The 20,193-nt window shown below is 39.4% G+C and overlaps 1 protein-coding gene and 1 pseudogene across 2 annotated transcripts in view; one reads left to right on the top strand and one right to left on the bottom strand.

The window, feature by feature from the left end:
* LOC138758024 (E3 ubiquitin-protein ligase MARCHF1-like) overlaps positions 1-20,193 on the top strand; it is a 459,755-nt gene that overhangs the window by 68,612 nt on the left and 370,950 nt on the right. The gene's annotated exons all lie outside the window — the stretch shown is intronic.
* On the bottom strand, positions 4,368-4,463 carry LOC138759682 (U6 spliceosomal RNA; annotated as a pseudogene).

Here is a 20,193-nt window from a genome sequence, read left to right as displayed (position 1 = left end):
AAAAAGTGTGCCTATTTATGACTCTCATAATTTTATATATCTCTTCAGTCTCCCACACTACAGGAAAAAGAAATGCGTCTCAACCTTCCTTTCTAATTTGAGCCCACCAGTCCTGGTAACATTGTGTGAGGGCACAGGAGGGAGGATTTGGTACAGCGTGGCCTGAGCCACTGCACCACATTTCTGCACTTCCTCCATGATGTGCTAATTTATTTCCTCCCAAAATACTTACCCAATTCTTGTTTTTTTTTGGAATATTTGTCAAATCTCTTTCCTTCATCTTTCAGGAAGAGTGGTCCAGATTACAGCAACTTGCTCTGCATTTTTGTTCTTGCCCGCTCTTTCCTCCTGTCATTCTCCATTTGGTTCACAAACCCTTCACCATTGGAAGCAAGCTCCAATCTATTATGAACTTCATCTCAACCTTCTCTGCTAGGATCAATGAATTGTGCGTATAATTACTTGGGTCTGCCTGCCCCTGTGTCCTTTTTAGAAAACCGGGTTATTCATAACAAACCATGTCACTTAATATATCCATGTACTCATCTTCATCTGTCATGTACCTGCCATTTTTAAATTTCATTTTCCTTGGCAACTTTGTCAATTAGACAAAGTCCCATTTGTCTTTGTTTGGCCCATATGCCTCCAAACCTAACCTTTCTTATTCATGTCCATTATATGTTATAATTATACCCTTTTAAATGTTTCTCATCTCATTTTAAACCTGATCCCTCTAGTTTTAAACTTTTCCGCAGGGCTGGGAAGTCTATGACCATTTACCTTATCGATGCCTCTCAAAAGTTTGTGTAACTATATGTTTCATGAGGTCCAGGGAAATAAGTCAGATCTTACCCATACTCTCTTTATAACTTAACCCTCCAGTCCTGGTAACATCCTCCTGTTGCTGGACAACCAGAGATCTTGCCTTTTGCATCGCACAATAACCTTTGATACAGGATGGGATCCTATGGAAATCTGAGACTAGTGCATCCAACACCAGCATGGTTAGTGCAGTGCATTGGTTCTCAACATTTTTCTTTCCACCCACATACCACTTTAAGTACTCCCTATACCATAGGTGCTCTGTGATTAGTAAGGGAGTACTTAAGGTGGTATGTGGATGGAAAGAAAAAGTTTGAAAACCACTGTTTTAATCATACCTGATTGACTCGTTATGTGCACGGTTCCATAACTCCAAAAGAAATTGGCCAATGACAATTTTTCTCAAGCAAAATATTTCAGTAACAATTGGGTCTAGAGCAGTAATTCTCAACCTTCCCTTCCCACTCACATACCACCTTAAGCAAACCCTTACTAATCACAGAGCACCGATGGCATAGGGATTACTTAAAGTGGTATGTGAGTGGAAAGAAAAAGGTTGAGAACCATTGGTGTAGTGGTTAGAGCAGCACAGTTAGCATGGTAGTTAGTGCAACACTTTTACAGCGCCAGTGACCCAGATTCAAATCTGGCGCTGTCTGTAAGGAGTTCGTACGATTTCTCTGGGTTTCCTCTTAGAGCTCTGATTTCCTCCCTTCTTCCAAAAAAAATGTATTGGTTTTGTAAGTTAATTTGGACAGCAAAGGTTCATTAACTTGCTGTCTTCTAAAACTGATTTTTAAAAAATACAGTACTCCATTTACATGAAGATGTCACAAGTCTGATAGGAGCCCAAGAGAAAATCATGGGAGAAAGGGAATCTGGGTTGGATATATATTTGAAGCTGGGAAACAAGAGTACATCAAGGAGTTAAGGGAATCCTGAAAGGGAGTGGGGGCTCTGAGGAGGGCTGACCAGTAATTCGATGAGGGGGGCACCTACATGAACTGGGTCTCAAATCTGATATTGGGCTTGCTTGGAAGTGTGTCTACTGAACGATGCTGCAGCAGAGATTTAGCAACAATAACATGTCTGGTTGCTCTGGGAATACTTAAAGATGGGAAAATTACAGCACAAGGTGACCCAATTACCTAGGTACTCTGTAGGAGTGTTGTTTGGTGAGTAATATCTGTGCATGTCTGATCTGGAAGTCCGGTTGTCCAGGAAAGCACATTTCAAGACCAGAAGAGCTCAGATTTGACCCAAACAATCCATTCCAGTTTGAAAATAATTGATTTAAATTTGTTTATCATTGAACAGGCATTACCTTTCAGGCCAAAAAAAGTCCAGCAATGAGAAAAACAGAATATTTGATTCATATTTTTATTCTGAATGCTTCTCAAAACAAGTTAGCTTGAATAATTCAAGTGATATTTGTTGCAAATGAATTTCTGCGTCATTTGTTATGTGTGTCAGGGCTGCTAGGATTTGTTGGGAGGTGGCATCTCACCAAATGTTTTAGTCCACCTTCAGAAAGAAATGTATGCACACAAGTGATTGGCAATGTAGGTCCTCCTGACACACCACCAAGTAACACTAGTGCAAATTGTGATTGAGCAGCACTGACAAACCTCTGGGCATTTGGGGAGAGTGATCAGCAATAGCTTGCATGGTAATATCTCTGCCAAGTAAATTCGATGAGGGGAGCACCTGCATGAACTGGGTCTCAAATCTGATATTGGGCTTGCTTGGAAGTGTGTCTACTGAACGATGCTGCAGCAAAATACTGGAGGAACTCAGCTGGTCTTTTCAATGTCTATAGGAGACAAAAATATTTTGCCGATGTTTTGGTCTTGAGCCCCTTCTTCAAGGAATAAACCAGAAGCAGGAAGTCTTGGAAAGATCGCTTTATTGAGCACCTAGGCTCTGTCCACCACAGCAGCATGGATCTCCCAATGGCCACCCATTTCAATTCCCCATCCTATTTCCTTGTCAACATGCTTGTCCATAGTCTCATGAGACCACCCATAAATTGGAGGAACAACACCTCATCTTCCAAGTGTGCACCCGCCAACTGGATGGCATTAATATAGACTCCTCTGACTTTCATTTAACCCTCCCAACCACCTCCTTCCTCTGTCATCTCTCAATTCCCTGTCTTCTTTCAGGGAAAAATTCTTACTTCATTCCTTATCACATCCAATTAACACCTTCTGTTGGTCTGGATTCCTACCTCATTATCTAAATTCTGGGACCTCCTGCTTCTAGCGTATTCCTTGAAACAGGGCTCAATCCGAAACGTCGACAATATATCTTTGTCTCCTATAGACCCAGAAAAGACCGGCTGAGTTCCTCCAGCATTTCGGTGTGTCATTACTACAATCACAGCATCTGCAGACTTTTGTGTTTCACTCATATCTCTGCCAAGTCCTAAGTCTGGAGAACTGAATGTCAATACTGAAAGAAAGGAATAAGAGAAGTGAGTTGTGGATATTCTCTTTGTTTCCAGAAGCTTTCTGTCCAGGGAGATAACAAAGTGGAAATTGAACAGGCACAACGTGTGCTTAGAGTTCTGAGGAGCTTCAACTAAAATCAGTGCATTTGATCATTGTAGAAATTCAAGTGTGTGATGGCGAATTTTCATTGTGGGCAATAATTTGCTTCTACAGTAAATGTCCAGTCATGTGCTCCCAGTCGGGTGAATGTAATTCAAAGGCCAGGAAGTAATGATCAGGTCTGTGGTTTCCTTCCTAACATTAGGCCCTTTTGTGCCAGGTCTCCACCTAGAGGCCGACTATAAGCTCAAAGGGAAAACATAAACTTTCATGGAGCACCCCTAAAAGGCTGCTTCTGAGTCACATTCATGTTCAGCGGCACCTCGTAGCACCCTCCAGAGCTAAAGGAGACTGGGCGACTGGTGCCGTAGCGCCACCCATCATAAACATGTGCCAGAACTATGGCCGTCTTCCCTACCCATAACCCCCAAGCGCTGGAACCACTCTGTGCTTCCCAGCACAGTTCCAGCTGTGTGGGGGATTAGACGGGTATTGCTCTGCCCCGTTTTGAGCTGCTGACAAGGGGCCCTAAAGGCCCAAACAGCCCGGTGAGATTCCAGAGTGGCCAGCGGGGCTATCACGGACCCCACTGGTGGCTCTTACCACTCTCCCACCCCCCAATCTAGCCGGATGGCTCCCGCTGGCCACCCCTGGCCTGAGGGGGTCATGGAGGGAGAGGGCTGTGGATGGGAGAGAGAGGGGAGATGGGTCACAGGCTGACGGCTTCATCACGACGTCATCAGCCCACTCCTAGCCATCTACTTGTAGCGGCTGCACATTCATGTGGGGTGGAGGAGTGCAGCGCTCTGCCGATGATCCTTCCCAGAGAGGGATTGCAGTCGGCACCTCAGAGCCAGTCATGATGCATTCATAAAGGTGAGCCTCCTGACGAAAGGGCTGAGAATCTCTGCCTTTACAGATGTGCTTTTGCACTGCATGAAAGGGCCTACTGTTTTCATTTTTTTTCTTTTTTTCTTTTTTTTTCTTCTTTTTAAAAATATTTTAAATGCGTGTCATCCTTGCGCAGGGGCCATGCTAATCTTCTCTGTATCATTCCAATTTTAGTATATGTGCTGCCAAAGCGAGCACTGGGCCTACTGTTTTCCAGTGGAGATTGAAATTGGGGAATTTGCTCCATTGTCTATTTTATTTTAAACCAGTTCAAATGCTTGGACAGGAGGTAGGAGTTGAGCAGAAATTAATTGTGTCATACATATGAAATCATGGACGTACATTGAGGGCTTGGGTATGGAATTGTCAAAAAACATGAAAATGAAAATATCCACATTTGAAATCTAAAACAAAATGCTGGTTAATACTCAGTAGGCCGGACTGCATATGTGGCAAGAGGAATGGAGCCAATGTTTTCTCGTCAGAATTGTGGTGACAACAGGCCTCCTGTCTGAGACATTAATTCTGTTTTTACTTCCCATAGATGCGGCCTGATCTGCTGAGAATTTCATGCAGTTTCTGTTATTTTTGTAACAAAGAAAACTTCTTGTTAAGATCGAGTCAGAGAATAAAAGTATTTTCACCACAGTCTGATCAAATAAGAACAGAAAAGTAATCTGCAGTGTCCAAGTAAAGGAACCTAGCTGTTAGATGTAAGAATAGAAACATTTGTACAGTCATAGAAATGAATCAAATGTAAACAAATTGCCCGAAACATCTCTCCAGGTGCTACATACACCGCAGTCCTCTCCATCGAGTACTATGAAAGAAATGTTGCGCATAAAAATACAAGAAGCAGGTATAGGGTCAATCAATCCTTCAAAATCTGGTTTGTTATTCGATAAAATCATGGGAAATCATCTGCCTCATCTTCATAACCCATAGTTCTCCAAAAATCTGTCTTTTTCATGAATATACTTAATAACTGCATCCACAGCTCTTCGTGGTAAGAGAATTTCAAAGGTTCAAAGCACTCTGGGTAATGTAGGATTTTCACAATAAAGCTGAATATAGCTAATTGCTTTTCTCCGTTGTGGACCAGGAATTTGTCAACTCCACAAAAACTAATAAAATGCTGTTGACCATTGGAATAATGCAGAAAAAACGGGATTTTCTGCATGGATTCTGGATGTTGTAACAGCCATATTTTTTAGGTGAGATTACTGAGTTCGTTGGCACGTTCCTTCCAGGGTTAAATTTGACCAAATGTCATCAAAAGTAGCAGCCAAAATTTGTCATCGATGAGATTTCCAATCACCTTGACTTGCACTGTGACAGCTGTTATTCAACCATAAGATTTAACTTATCCTGACCTTTTTGTGAAATAAATCTTGTTTAAAGGAATGATTAAAAACCCACCTCTGTTGTCTGACAGCTGCAAACCCGTTTCTCAGCTGACTGGTTACTCAGAATCATCTACTTTCTTGCAGCCAGGGTAGGAGTTTGTCAGGACTCCTTTTCAAGGGATGACATGTTTGTGCAACAAACACTTCACTGGTGGCAGTGGGGGACCCTCCTGAGAAAATGGTCAAAGCCTCAGAACCCTTTTCCTGCGAGAGTTCACCAGGAACTATGCTTCTATCTACAATTGTCTTAGCAGCAGTGTGCACATTTCAAAACTGTGACCACAGAAAACCTCATTTCCAAGTGCCTGTACTGCTGTCACAGTGAACATTAAGGTCACCCTTAATCTGGATTTCTTAGTGTCATTCCAGTTTGTGGCTGCTGATGTATACCACAGATAGTATGTTGCTTTGGGAAGGGGATTGACATTTTTTTCTTCACAAAGTGACACCCTGTCTACCCTTTCCCTAAGCTGACAGGAACAGGAAAACTGGGGCATCGGCCTTTGATATTACTCCACAAGTCCGTGCACTCAGACACCACACCTACATTGGTAGTTACAGTTCCCCATTTTCAATGCACACATATTCCTTAACAGGAATGGGGCAATTTCCTTTCACATGTAAAAGATAAAGTTGCAGATAAAGTTGCAGGGAAGAGAAAGAAAATGGCACCTAAGAAGGAAAACATAAAAATAATGGGGAAAAAAAGAAGAAAAGACACCGGAAAAGAAAGGAGAAGGCCTTACCTGCACGAAGGAACAGGGAGCCGTGGTGGAGAAGAGCGCCTGATCTCTGAGGTTGGTGTCGGCCCTGTGGAGTCGCGACCCCCCGACCGCTGAACTGCTGAGGAGTGGGCAACTACAGCGCGACCAGCTGAGGGATGCCCGACACCAGGGATCTCAGCTGGAAGATGAGGAAAGTGGCAGGAGAGGGAATGAAGTACCAGGTGAGAAAGAAAGTCAACGGGGTGAATGGAAAGAGGAGCAGCAGAAGGAGACTCGACAGATGAGCAGCTTACCAGGTGAGAAAGAAAGTCAACGGGGTGAATGGAAAGAGGAGCAGCAACAGGAGACTCGACAGATGAGCAGCTCAGAAGATGAGGACCAACAGCAAGTGACCAAGCAAGAAGAGACCCGACAAAGTGAGACAAGCTACTCATCAGAAAAATCAGAAGAGACACAGATACAAAGAAGAAAAGAAGAGGACACAAACACAGGTACAGACACAGAAGAAGAAGACCAAGATCTTCAGAAAGATAGAAGGTAAAACAGATGGACAGAATATAGATAAAGCTTTTTTTGAAGAACAAATGAAAGCATTAAAAGAATGGTTGTCGTTAGAATTTAGTGCAATTAAAAGAAAAATGAAAAGAACAGAAGATAAAATGCAAAGATTAGAACTAGTCATGACGGAAATGGGGAAAAGAGTAGAAAATGTGGAAGAACGAGAAATGGCTGTAGAAATAGAAGTAAACGACTTGAGAGGAAAATTGGAAGAAAGTGATACAAAAAATTAAAGAGACACAAGAGTTGTTAGCTCATAAAATTGATATGTTGGAAAATTATAGAGGGCGAAACAACATAAAAATAGTGGGCCTGAAGGAAGATGAAGAAGGCACAGATATGAATGAATTTATAAAAGAATGGATCCTGAAGGTCCTGGGAATGACAGAAATGCAGGAAGGAATGGAAATAGAAAGGGCACACAGAACACTAGCTCCAAAACCAGAGACACATCAAAAACCAAGAGAAAATATATTGGAGCGGGCAAGGAATAAAATTAGAGAAGACAATAGACCACTGAAATACAAGGGTCAAAAAATATTTTTTTTACCCAGACATAAGTTTTGAACTCTTAAAGAAGAGGAAGGAGTTTAATACAGCAAAATCGATCCTATGGAAAAAAAGGTAATAAATTCATGTTAAGACATTCAGCTGTGCTTAAAATATTTATCCCCGGGGAGCAAAACAGACTGTTCTCAGATCCAGAGGAAGCACAAGAATTTGCAGAACGCTTGCAGGACAGAAGGAGATATGAAGAGATGTAATAAGAATGAAGAACGGCAATAAAATATATATAAAGATGTAAAAGAGACATCTTTTATGTATATGTAAAGAACTAAAGAAGGGAAGGAAGGAAGTAAGGGGATAAAAAAGGGGAGAACTTTGTTATATGTGTTTTAAAAAAAGTGTTTTCTGGGGGGTGTTGGGGGGGGAAGAGAATAACTGTCTCTGCTAAATCAGTTGACGCTTGCGAGCAGGATCACAATCCAAATGGAAAGGGGAGTTGTGGTTGCCCAGCAAGGGATAAGGGGCAAATCAGAGAGGGGGGGGGGAACATTTGGGGTTAAGGGAATATTGGATGTGGAAGTTGTTGGAGTATTTTATGTTTTAAATGTGTTGTCATACATTGAGTTTAAAAAGGGAAAACTGAGAGATGAAAATGGGGAAAAGGTAAGGAAGCGGAAATGAGCTGTAAACAGGATATGAGATGGTCACGTTGAACTATATGACTATAAACATTAATGGAATGTATAACCAAATTAAAAGGAAGAGGTTATTAAATTTACTGAAAAAAGAAAAATTAGATATAGCATTTGTGCAAGAAATGAATCTAACTGAAGTGGAACATAACAAATTAAAAAGAGACTGGGTACAGGACACGTAGTGGGAGAATCATATAATTCAAAAGCTAGAGGTGTAGCTATATTAATTAATAAAAATGTACCAATCAAAATAGAGGAGGAAATAATAGATCCAGCAGGGAGATATGTAATGATAAAGTGTCAGATATATTCAGAATTTTGGAATTTGCTCAATATATATGCACCTAATGAAGAGGATCAAAAGTTTATGCAAGATTTTTTTTGAAGATTGTAGATACACAAGGAGGGGATTTTAACCTTAATTTGGATCCAATGTTGGATAAAACTCGACAAAAGACTAGTTAAAAAGAATAAAGTGGCCAAATTTAAGGTTAAATGAATGCAGTAAATGAAACTTATGGATATATGGAGGAGGCAGCACCCAAGAGAGAAGGAATACTTGTATTATTCAAGTAGGCATAAAACATACTCAAGGATTGATATGTTTTTGTTGTTGGCCCATATTCAAGGGAAAGTTAGGAAAACTGAATATAAAGCTAGATTACTATCTGATCATTCACCCTGGTTTTTAGCAATAGAACTGGAGGATATCCCACCAAGATCATATAGATGGAGGTTAAACTCCAGGCTACTTAAAAGGCAGGAATTTAGAGAGTTTATTGAACACCAAATTAAAACATATTTTGAAATTAACACGGAATCAGTGGAAGACAAATTTATATTATGGGATGCAATGAAAGCCTTCATTAGAGGGCAGATAATAAGTTATGTAACTAAGAGGAAGATTACAATCAGGAAATAGAGCAGTTGGAAAGGGAGATAATAAGTACAGAAAAGGAACAAGTAAAAAGAGATGATATAACGGAAAGGAGAGAATTGGCGGACACAAAAATAAAATACGAAACATTACAAACATACAAGGTGGAGAAGAACATAATGAAAATAAAGCAAAAGTATTACGAACTGGGAGAAAAAACACATAAAATATTAGCCTGGCAACTTAACACAGAACAAGCTAAAAGAACTGTATTGGCATTAAGGAAAAAGGACAAACAAATTACATATAATCCAATAGAGATTAATGAGAAATTTAAGGAATTTTATGAACAATTATACCAAACTGAGAATGAGGGGAAAGATGATAAAATAGAAGAGTTTTTAGCTAAAATTGAACTGCCGAAATTGCAAGAAGAGGAACAAAACAAACTGATAAAACCATTTGAAATAGAGGAAGTACAGGATATATTAAAAAAAGCTACTGAACAATAAAACGGCTGGAATGGATGGATTCCCAATAGAATTCTATAAAACTTTTAAAGAGTTATTCATTCCTCTTCTCCTGGAAGTAATGAACCAGATAGAAGAAACACAAAACTTGCCAGATTCATGTAAGACAGCAATAATTACAGTAATACCAAAGACAGGGAAGGATCCACTAACACCAGCATCATATAGACCAATACCTCTACTTAATTCAGATTATAAGATAATAGTGAAATTATTAGCATACAGATTGGCCGATTGTGTACCAAAAATAGTAAAACTGGATCAAACTGGATTTATTAAGAAAGGACAAACAGCGGATAATGTCTGTAAACATTAATCTAATTCATGCAGTTCATGGAAATAAGAAGCCAAGTGGCTGTTGCTTTAGATGCAGAAAAAGCCTTTGACAGAGTAGAATGGAATTATTTATTTAAAGTATTACAGAGGTTCAATCTACCAGAAAGATATATTAATTGGATTAAAGCATTATATAATGGACCATTGGCGAAGGTAACAGTAAATGGATATGAATCGAACCAATTTAAATTAAGTAGGTCAGCTAGACATTATCCCCCTCATTGTTCGCTTTAGCAATAGAACCATTGGCAGAACTGATAAGAACAGAAAATAAAATAAAAAGGATAAAGATAAAGGAGGAGTATAAAATCAGTTTATTTCCAGATGACATCATATATACTTAACAGAACCAGAAATATCAATAAAAGAATTACATAAGAAACTGAAGGAGTATGGAGAAATATCGGGGTACAAGATCAACACAAATAAAAGTGAAGTGATGCCAATGAGTAATGCGGATTATACAGAATTTAAAAAGGAATCACCATTTAAATGGCAAACACAAGCAATCCGTTACCTAGGTATTAGGTTAGATAATAACTTAAGCCACATGTACAAACTAAATTATTAGCCACTAATAAAGAAATTGCAGGAAGACTTAGAACATTGGGAAGAATTACCGCTAACATTGATAGGGAGGATAAATTGCATTAAAATGAATGTCTTCCCAAGGATACAATACTTATTTCAACCATTGCCTATTCCCTTAACAGAGAAATTCTTTAATGAACTAAAGAGAATAATAAGGAAATTCTTGTGGAAAGGGGGAAACCGAGGATAGCGTTAGATAAATTAACAGAGAGGTACAACCAAAATGGTTTGCAGTTACCAAACTTTAAAAATTATTATCGAGCAGCACAATTAAGGTATTTATCAGATTTTTACCAGACAAGGGAAAAACCAGACTGGGCTAAGATAGAACTAGATAAAATAGGGGAGAAGGTACCGGAACATATACTTTATAAGTGGGATGAAAAGCTGGTACAATATAAAAGCTCACCAGTATTGCATCATTTACGTAATATATGGAAGAAGATTCACTTGAATTAAAAGATTTATAATGAACATGTACATTAAGCTGCAAGATAAGGAAAATGATGAAATAAGCTATAAACCCAAACAAAAGTGGGAAAAGGATTTAAACATAAAGATAAAAAATGAAACATGGGAAAAGTTATGTTCTAGAACTATGAAGAATATAATAAACACAAGGTTATGCATGATACAGTATAATTGGTTACACAGGTTATATATCATGCCCCCTGTAGAGCTCATTGAAAGAATCAAAGACTTGTTGATCCAAACCAAGGCTTTGATTCTTTCAACGAGCTCTACAATTTTATTAGCAAAAGACAGGAGCTCTTCACAGGTGGCCGACCAGTCCGGAATGATCCGACCTGGCTAGGGACACAACCCTTTAAGGCCCAGACAATAGGTATGGCATAGCTCTTAGCCAATCGCTATAAGCACAGTCTAGATACAGTAACTATATATGCTATGTACATTGTTGATAGATCTGTACTATCACAGTTTAAAAAATTGGATCTAACATTATCAGATAGATGTTTTCGCTGTAAGAAGGAAATGGGAACAACAATATGTGCAATTTGGGCATGTAAGAAAGTGAAAATGTTTTGGGAAGATCTTAATCAGATATTAAATAAAATCACAAAAAATAACATACCAAAATATCCAGAGATCTTTCTTCTAAGTAATATAAGAAGTAAAGAATTAGGCCTCAAATTGGATAAAGCGCAAAAAAGATTTATTATGATAGCCTTAGCAGTAGAAAAAAAATGTATAATGTCAACTTGGAAAATGGAAATGAATAAATGTATTCCATTGGAAAAAATAACATATAATTTAAAAATTAAAGTCACATTATTTGAACAAATTTGGAAACCATACATGGAGCATAACAGAGAGGGCTTGCCTCGGACCTCTACCCCCAAAATGATAAGGAGATCAAACGACTTGATCCAGTGTGTAAAAGTAGATGACACATTTTTTGTTTATTTTTCATTGTGTGATGACATTGTTTAATGGTTTTATTGTATTGTATATGTTGAATATTTATTGGTTTTGGAGGGGGGTGGGAAGGGGAGAGGGAGGGTAGGGGGAAAAAAGGGAGAAAATGCCACTGTGTATATTTAATAAGAAACATTTGTATATATTTTGGTTGATATGGTTCACAGTGTGAAAAATAAAAAAATTAAAAGCTGCCTGAAGGTAGCAATGAGAAGAAGTTGGCACCAGGATGATAATGGCCCTAGGCACTCTGCCTTTCTGGAAGGTTAATGCCTCCGATGTAATTCATTTATGTGTAGAAGCAAGCTATTTTAATTTGATTGTTGAAAAAATATTCACCTTGCATGAAATAAAATGCATCTAACCATTAATAATGCTTGCATGCTTTCTTTGAATTTAATCCATAAACCGAAAGTATTTTGTTGTTGTTGCTGCAACTTTCAATAACAATTCCCAACTGAACTCCTGATGACCCATCTTCCCTTCCTCACCTCTATATGTGTCCGATCCCTCAAGTCGTACATTTAGAGCAAATGGGTCAATGTATATTGTCATACCTCCAGAAAAATGCTTAAAATGTTTTCATGACAAATAAACACCTAGTCTCAAATCCACCACTTCCCAAAATTACCTCCCAAGTTGCTTCATTCCTGGGTTGTTGTGTGCTCAGATGAGCCACAATACAGGTATTTGCAATCATTGTATTAGTTCTAACCTTCATCATCAAGCCAAGCTTCCTTCAGCTCTGAAACTCTCTTTGCAGCCCTGCATCAGCTGACAGAAGCCTTTGTCTGCAAATCAATTACCAATTAACTGGAATAATTTATTGCTCCACAGGTATGGCTGCACTCTTCCATCTTTCTTGATAACGCTCTGTGATCTGTTTTTTTGAACTGGCATTAAGTTCCAGTTCTCCACTACATCCATGTTCACTAATGCATCTCCTTAACTGGATTTTCTTTGTTGACCTGTTCTCTTTTCCTCAACCCTTTATTGTTCATTCAGCCTTATTAATGTCTCTGTTTTCTTGTGGGATTCAATGCCAAATAGTATTTGGTATTACCTCTGTGCAGTTCTTTTGTTGCTTTGCAACACTACAATATGATCAACAATCAACGTGGTTGATATTAAAAACCCAGTAAACAAACAATCCTGGACTTTATAAAGTAAAATTTGCATGGAACTTTGCTTCCAGAATTCATTTTTTTTCCACCCTGAAAATCAGATTGACTGAATAAAAATTACAAAGAGAAGCACAGAGAAAAATAGTTCACCGCTGGTGTATATAGGCACTTTCAGGTGGCCAAAATACCTCAATGTAAAGCTGCATATTCTACCCCTATGCGGCTGTCGGGAGGCCACCTGAAAGAGCAGGAGGTGACTCTGAGGTGCACTTTCCAACCCTCTTCCAAGAGAGATAGTCGCCAGAACACTGAAGTCCCCCAAGGCACCTGAATGCAGCCACCTGAAAGCGGCTGCTACGGGGATGACAATCAGCTGGTGAGCACCTGACAGCCCCCTTCCCTGCTGGCCCTGCCCTCCAGCGTGGGATATCAGTGCTGGGGCGGCTGGCACGGGTTGTCAGTGCTGACGTCCCACACCAGCTGCTCCAGCCCTGACATCCCAAAGGGACAAGAGCTGGAGTGCACTCCGAGGCGCCTGCCATGCAACTGTCCCTTTCAGGTGGCCAGCGCTGCACTTTTAGCACTGCCACCTGAATGACCATTCCACAGGTCTGAATCCGCTTCTGCAGGCACATTCGTGGTGTAGAATGCACCTGAAAGCGGCTTATGTAACTGAGATTGGTTTGCCTTGGGCTCACTCCCCAAAGTGTTATTTTTACCTTGCTTAGAATTTGAAAAATTGCATTGCTGAATTGATCATTAAGGGTTTTGTGGAATTTGTTGTTGAATGTATGAAGCATTGTCATGTTATTGGATGCTTTCTCAAAATACATTCCAAAGCTAATTATATTGAGTGCTATTCTCCACATTGACTCAGTGACATCATCAACAGACTTTATCCACAGGGGAAACACGAGCAGAATCGTATGCTTTTGGTTAACCATCATGGAAAAAGAAATTCCTCAATTTTTTAACAGTGGTCCATCAATAGCATGGCACATTCCAGTTGGAATATTTGTTTTTACAATAGTGAGTATTGGAAGTATAGTTACAGTAATTATAATGTTTGTTGTCATGTATATTGAATAATATCCAAATGCACTGAAATTCTTACTTGATGCAGCAAAACAGGTATCAGTAAAAAATAATAAATTTAATTGAACTGTAAAAATGATAAGTACATAAAATGGTTAGACAATAAAGATTCACACAAAAAGAGTGCGGACAGTCCTTTAGTGGTGTCAGAGCAGTCCATGTGTAGTTTAACAAGGGGAGGTTCAAGAACCTGATAGCTGTTGGAAAGAAACTGTTATTGAATGTAGAGGCTGATTTTCAAGGTTCTGTACCTTCTGCCTGAAGGTAACCATGAGAAGAGGTTGTGAGCAGGGTGGTGGGGTCCTTTTTTTATGTATTGCCTAGTATACTTGTATGTTTGATTCAGTATTCAACAATGTGCTAAATTTCCTCAGAGTCTTTAGAAAGCAGAATCATTGGTATGCCTTCCTTCATCGTTGCCTCGATGTGCTGGCTTCAGGAACTGTTTATCATTTATTGAAGAGTTAAGAATAACACTTAATCATCACACAAAGCAGAAGAAAATATACTACAGTGAGAATCTAAAACCATATTGCTTCAGGTATGAATATAGACATTGGATCTTTGGAATATCTGCAGAGTTTAAATTGTACAAGGCAATATAGTTCATATATTAAAAATATATTAAAAATATATTCAGGTTAGGATACAGTAGCTGGCCGGGTTATTTTTTTTTACAAAAGTGGCCAAGTGTATTTGGAAAATAAGCTGTAAACAAATGCAAGTAAAATAGTGAGGCCACCTGAATAGTTCCTTTCCATGGAATGCCAGCATTATCAAATGGTTGATGGTCAAGCCTGTATAGGTTTTCTAACTTTAAGCCATGCATTCTGCAGTAATGATGGAGTGCGACTGATTCTCTTGTCCATTCAACAGCCTGTTTCATGGAATTATGACACCTTGTTTATCAAAACCTGTACACCTTCCACGCCAGTCAAAGCCAAGTAAGGAGAAAACCAGATCAGAAGACTCGCATTGGAGGAAAAGACCATCCAGAATATTAGTTCACTGAGGCAATTAAAATCGGCCCAGGAAATTATTCTATGCGGTTCATAATCCATGAAGGAAATTATTTTTCAACTCTCAGGAAGTCCTACTGTAACTTGAACCAGTGTCTTTGGTTGAAGAAGTAGGAATATTACATATGCAAGAAGCAGTAAACCATTGAATGATAAAATTTGTTTTTTTTTCTATTGATCTGATTGTGATGAGCCATTAACTATGGTTAATATCCATGTTTCACAAATTAAATTAATTGAATGGATTGCTGCCTCCAATAAAAGGGTGAAAATAGAAGTTCCAGTCATTCTAAGTGATTCTATTTCTTTCCTCCGGCATTTTTATTTCTAGCAATATACAACCAAGTAGTCTGAAATTAAGAAGAAAATAATTTTGGAGAAACCATTAGATTACGGCTGAAACTTTTCTGAGTAGCATTGAAAACTGCAATATGAAACAATGTTTTAATCTCTCCATATGTATTTATGATGCACTCAAAACTTTGCTGTGTCTAAATTGTAATTTTCAAATATTTTTAACAATACAACATAATAGAAAGCCCTGCCAGCTGATGAAACCCATGCCACACAATTAACCTACCAAGCCCATGTATTTGAAGGGTGGGAGGAAACCGGAACACATGGAGAAGTCATGCGGAGAAAGATCAAACTCTTTACAACAACAGTGGATTCGATTGTAGATCAGTGGTGTGGTAATATCAATGTGCTAACAGTGCCACTCACGAGATTGGTGATGCTCAGAATAGTTTTTAGTAGCTTTGGAAGTGATGGGTAGAAACTGAACGAACCAACAAGCCGTGTTTCTCATTAATTCCTCTAGAGCATATGCAATTGGTGATTTTCCTGTCAATACACTTTGGAGCATAAGAGGCCAGTTTTCTTTAGGCCATCTTGAGCTCTCAGCAACCTTTTCAAAAAGCTGAATATATGTAGCTACATCATCAAAAGGAGGAACTAGATTTACCTCTCTACTTGCCAAACGCCTCTCCCCAGGAGTTACGGCCTCAATTCTCTTACTTCTCTCCATCTCAATTTTTAATTTCTCTAATTGAAACCATCTGTCCCTTTCAATCTTTTCCAAGTCATATTTTCTTTGTATTTCACAATCCTCCCTCCATTTTTCAGCTACCTCTAACTTGTATTTCTTCCATTTTTCAGCTTCTTCTGCCTCATATATCCTCTTCTCTGTTTTTCAGTTTGGTCTGCCTCATATTGTCTCTGTCTCTCAGCCTCCAACATTTCTCTCTCTCTTCTTTCGCCCTCAATATCTCCAGTTCCAATTACAATTCAACAGATCTATCCTCCAGAAAATTGTCTTTCTCAACAAATTTTCCCTCACCTATATAATATTTCACCATAATCCTCTGTATTTGTACTTTTCTTATCCAATGTTTAACTTCAACCAGTTTTAATGCCTTAGAAATATCCATCAGTTCCTCTTTTCTCTTACTCTGCACCTCTGCAGGTGATGGTTGTGATAAAAATGTATCAACATCCATTGCTGCTGTTTTTCCACACACAAGCTTTAAACTACAAGCTTTAAACTAACTTGGAAAAAAAAATTAACTAATAAAACACAAAAATTCCAAATACAACTAACAGCAACCAAAAACACTCTCTCCCTACATTTTAGGGACCAGCACTTGTCGAAAGAAACTGGCTACATTTCCCTAGTCTATGAAAGGGAAAATTGAGGCTGAATTAAAGAGACTAAAGCATGAAGGAAGGTATATTAGAACCAATACAATACAGCACCCATCGTAGCCATACATACAACAAACCGTGAAATTTGTATTTGAGGTGATTACAAAGTCAAAATATCCAAACATCCAATGCCCAAGGCAGAAGAATTGTTCCAAGCACTAAATAGATGGCAAAAATTCACAAAACTGGATTTGTCACAAACATATCAACAGATAGAATTGGACAAAAATATCAAGGGAATATGTGACAATAAATACCCATCTGGGACTCTTCACCGATACACACCTGCCTTACGGAATATCAGCAACACCTGTGATTTTTCAAGCAACAATGGACAAATTACTACATGGACTCTCAGTTGGGTGTTACCGAGATGATATCATCATCACAGACTGAAATGACAGTGAACATTTACAAAACCCTGTAAAGGTTTCAACCAGACTACAACAGGCTTATATGATAAAATATGATTATATGATTTGAAGGGTCAAATCATTATATGATTACGAAAGGGCAAATGTGTCTTCATGTGCCCCTCAGTAATATATCTTGGGTTTACAATTGACAATGAGGGGGTGCAAATTAATCCAAAAGGAACAGAAGCCATTCGCAAGACCCCATACCCAACTAATAAATCGAATTACAGTCCTTCCTAGGACTTGTTAATCACTTCCGAAAACATTTTCCTAATATGTCTACACTATGCAGTCCGCTGAACCAATTACTCAAGAAAGAAACATGGTGTTGGAACACAGAAAGATGGTGTTGGAACACAGAAACTAAAAACACAGTCCATCAACTAAAGGAAATACTAACGTCAACAAATAAGGTGCTGATTCACTACGACCTGAGTAAAGAAGTTACACTGGCTGTAGATGCTTCACCAGTGGGACTAGGAGTGGTACTATCCTAAATCACAAAAAAAGTTGAGCAACCAGTAGTAGCTTATGCTTCACGAACTTTAACCACAAGCAAACGCAATTACGCCCAACTAGAAAAGAAGGATTGGCAATAATTTTTGGTGTAAAAGAAAATTCTACCAATACCTTTACAGAAGAAAATTCACCCTGATCACAGACAATAAGTTTCTTCGTTTAATCCTGGGGCCACACAAAGGTATCCCAGTATTAGCTGTGGCCAGAATTCAGAGATGGGCCATGCTACTAGCGGCGTATAACTATGATATAAAACATAAACCAGGAACACTCAACAGCCATGCAGATGCCTTATCACACATGCCACTACCCGAGACAGAACAACGAGAAGAAATGATTAAATGGAGAGCAGAGGCAGCAGCCGTCAACCACGAACAACTTCAACAACTGCCCATTACAGCCCAGATGATCAGAAAGGAAAGCCAAAAAGAGGCAACATTAAGCAAGATCCTATACTTCACCCTTAATGTGTGGCCCAAATCTGAACTGCACCACAACCATCTGGGAATCGTACGAACGAAGGCACTTGCCCGGATGCATGTCTGGTGGCCCTCCATAGATAAAATCATTGAAACAACAGTAAGAGAATGCAAAGTATGTCAGTTAATGCAGCCAAAAATGTCGCAAGCCGAGGCTAATCCATGGAAATGGCCATCAAAACCCTGGCATCAGATTCATGTAGACTTTGTGGGACCATTCAAGGGTGAGACTTTCCTAATAGCTGTGGACGCACTCTCCAAATGGCCAATAGTTTCACAGCTGTAAAATGTCAAAGCAGATCCCACGATTGACTGTCTACGAGCTATCTTTGCCACTTACGGATTGCCTCATGGATTAGTTACGGACAATGGGCCTCAATTTACATCGGTACATTGTAAAAATTTATGAACGACAGCAATATCAGAGATATTTTGTCCACACTCTATAACCCAAGTACTAATGGGGAGGCAGAACGTTTTGTACAAACATTCAAAAAAGCAATGAAAACCATAAAACTTCTAAATGCCTTCTGGACGCATAAAATCGCATATTTCTTATTGGGGTATAGAAACACACCACATTCTACCACAAAACACATCCCACCAGAACTAATGTTTGGCCGCAACCTGCGGACCAGGCTGTCCACAGTTCATCCAGATCTGGGTCTCCGATTGCAAAAAAAAATGAAGTGGGTGAGCGAGTTCTGGTACAAGATTATAGACAATATAAAGACCCATGGATGGTAGGAGTAATCTTACAAAAATTGATTCGCTGCTCATACTCTGTTATAGTGAGGGACAAATTGTGGAAGTGACACATTGACCAATTACAAGCATTGACTGACACTAAGGTCCATGAACTGCCACATGAACTGGAGGTGGTGGAACCAGACCTGCCATGGCCTGCCCTGACCATCCCACCCCTCAGGCCGAGTTGGTGGGGTGGGGGGGGAGAAGCAGAGACAGTTGTGGAGCTGAGGAGTCCAGTGAGGAGTCCATTAACTAAGACACACAGCCAGGAGAGCAGTGAAGGTGGGCAGTTGCCTCTGAAGATCAGTGAAGGCAGACAGTCGCCGCTGACTCGACCACCAATCTGACTATCTACGAGCAAGGACCGGCACAACAAACCACGCTGAGGTGGTCCAAAAGAGAAAGAAGACCACCTGAATGCTTTAAGGACTATGTGCCCTGATTATTATTAAATAGTTTCCCTTTTATAATTATAATTACTCATGAGATGTACTCTAATTCTCATTTGTAGTCCTGGGCCCAATGTAATCTTATTAGTTCGAAGGGGTCCATTCAGCATTTATCACATGGTGGGGAAGAGTTTTGGGTAGCCCTCTGCTAGACTTCATGATGCCCACGTCATGATGTCACCCTTCCATATATAACCCTGTGTGTCAGTAGCCATGTTAGTCTAATAGAAGTAAAGGATGAGAAAGCATCACATCTCCAAGTCTTAACTGTGTGAGTGCATACACAATGTCCCAAAGAGCATCATCAACAGTGAAACACATTGCATTTTTGTCATGATCAGATTGTGGAAAGTGCTACATTGGATGTGCACATAGCGAAGTGACAACAAGCAGATAATCTGTTTTAAAAGGTTAAAGTGGAGTTAAAATATTGGCTGCATCACTGGAGAAAATGAGCATGTTCAAAATTCTGCCGTATAATCTTTAATGCATGTCTGATGGTCAGTGTGGATTAGTAACAACCTCTCCTCCTAACTGACAATCAATATTGACGCACCACAAAGATACGTGTTTAACTCATTACCTGGCTACCTGCAATTTCAACTGCCCTTTCCATACCCATACCATTCTGCTTCTCCTCAGCCTTCCCTGTTGCTAGGGGAGGCAAAACACAAACTGGAAGAATAACTCCCTTTACTCCACCTGGGTAGT

This window comes from Narcine bancroftii, chromosome 3, assembly GCF_036971445.1.
Source record: "Narcine bancroftii isolate sNarBan1 chromosome 3, sNarBan1.hap1, whole genome shotgun sequence".
Classification (NCBI taxonomy): Eukaryota; Metazoa; Chordata; class Chondrichthyes; order Torpediniformes; family Narcinidae; genus Narcine; species Narcine bancroftii.
The sequence above is the reverse complement of the archived record's forward strand: the minus strand, read 5'-3'. Positions and strand labels throughout refer to the sequence as shown.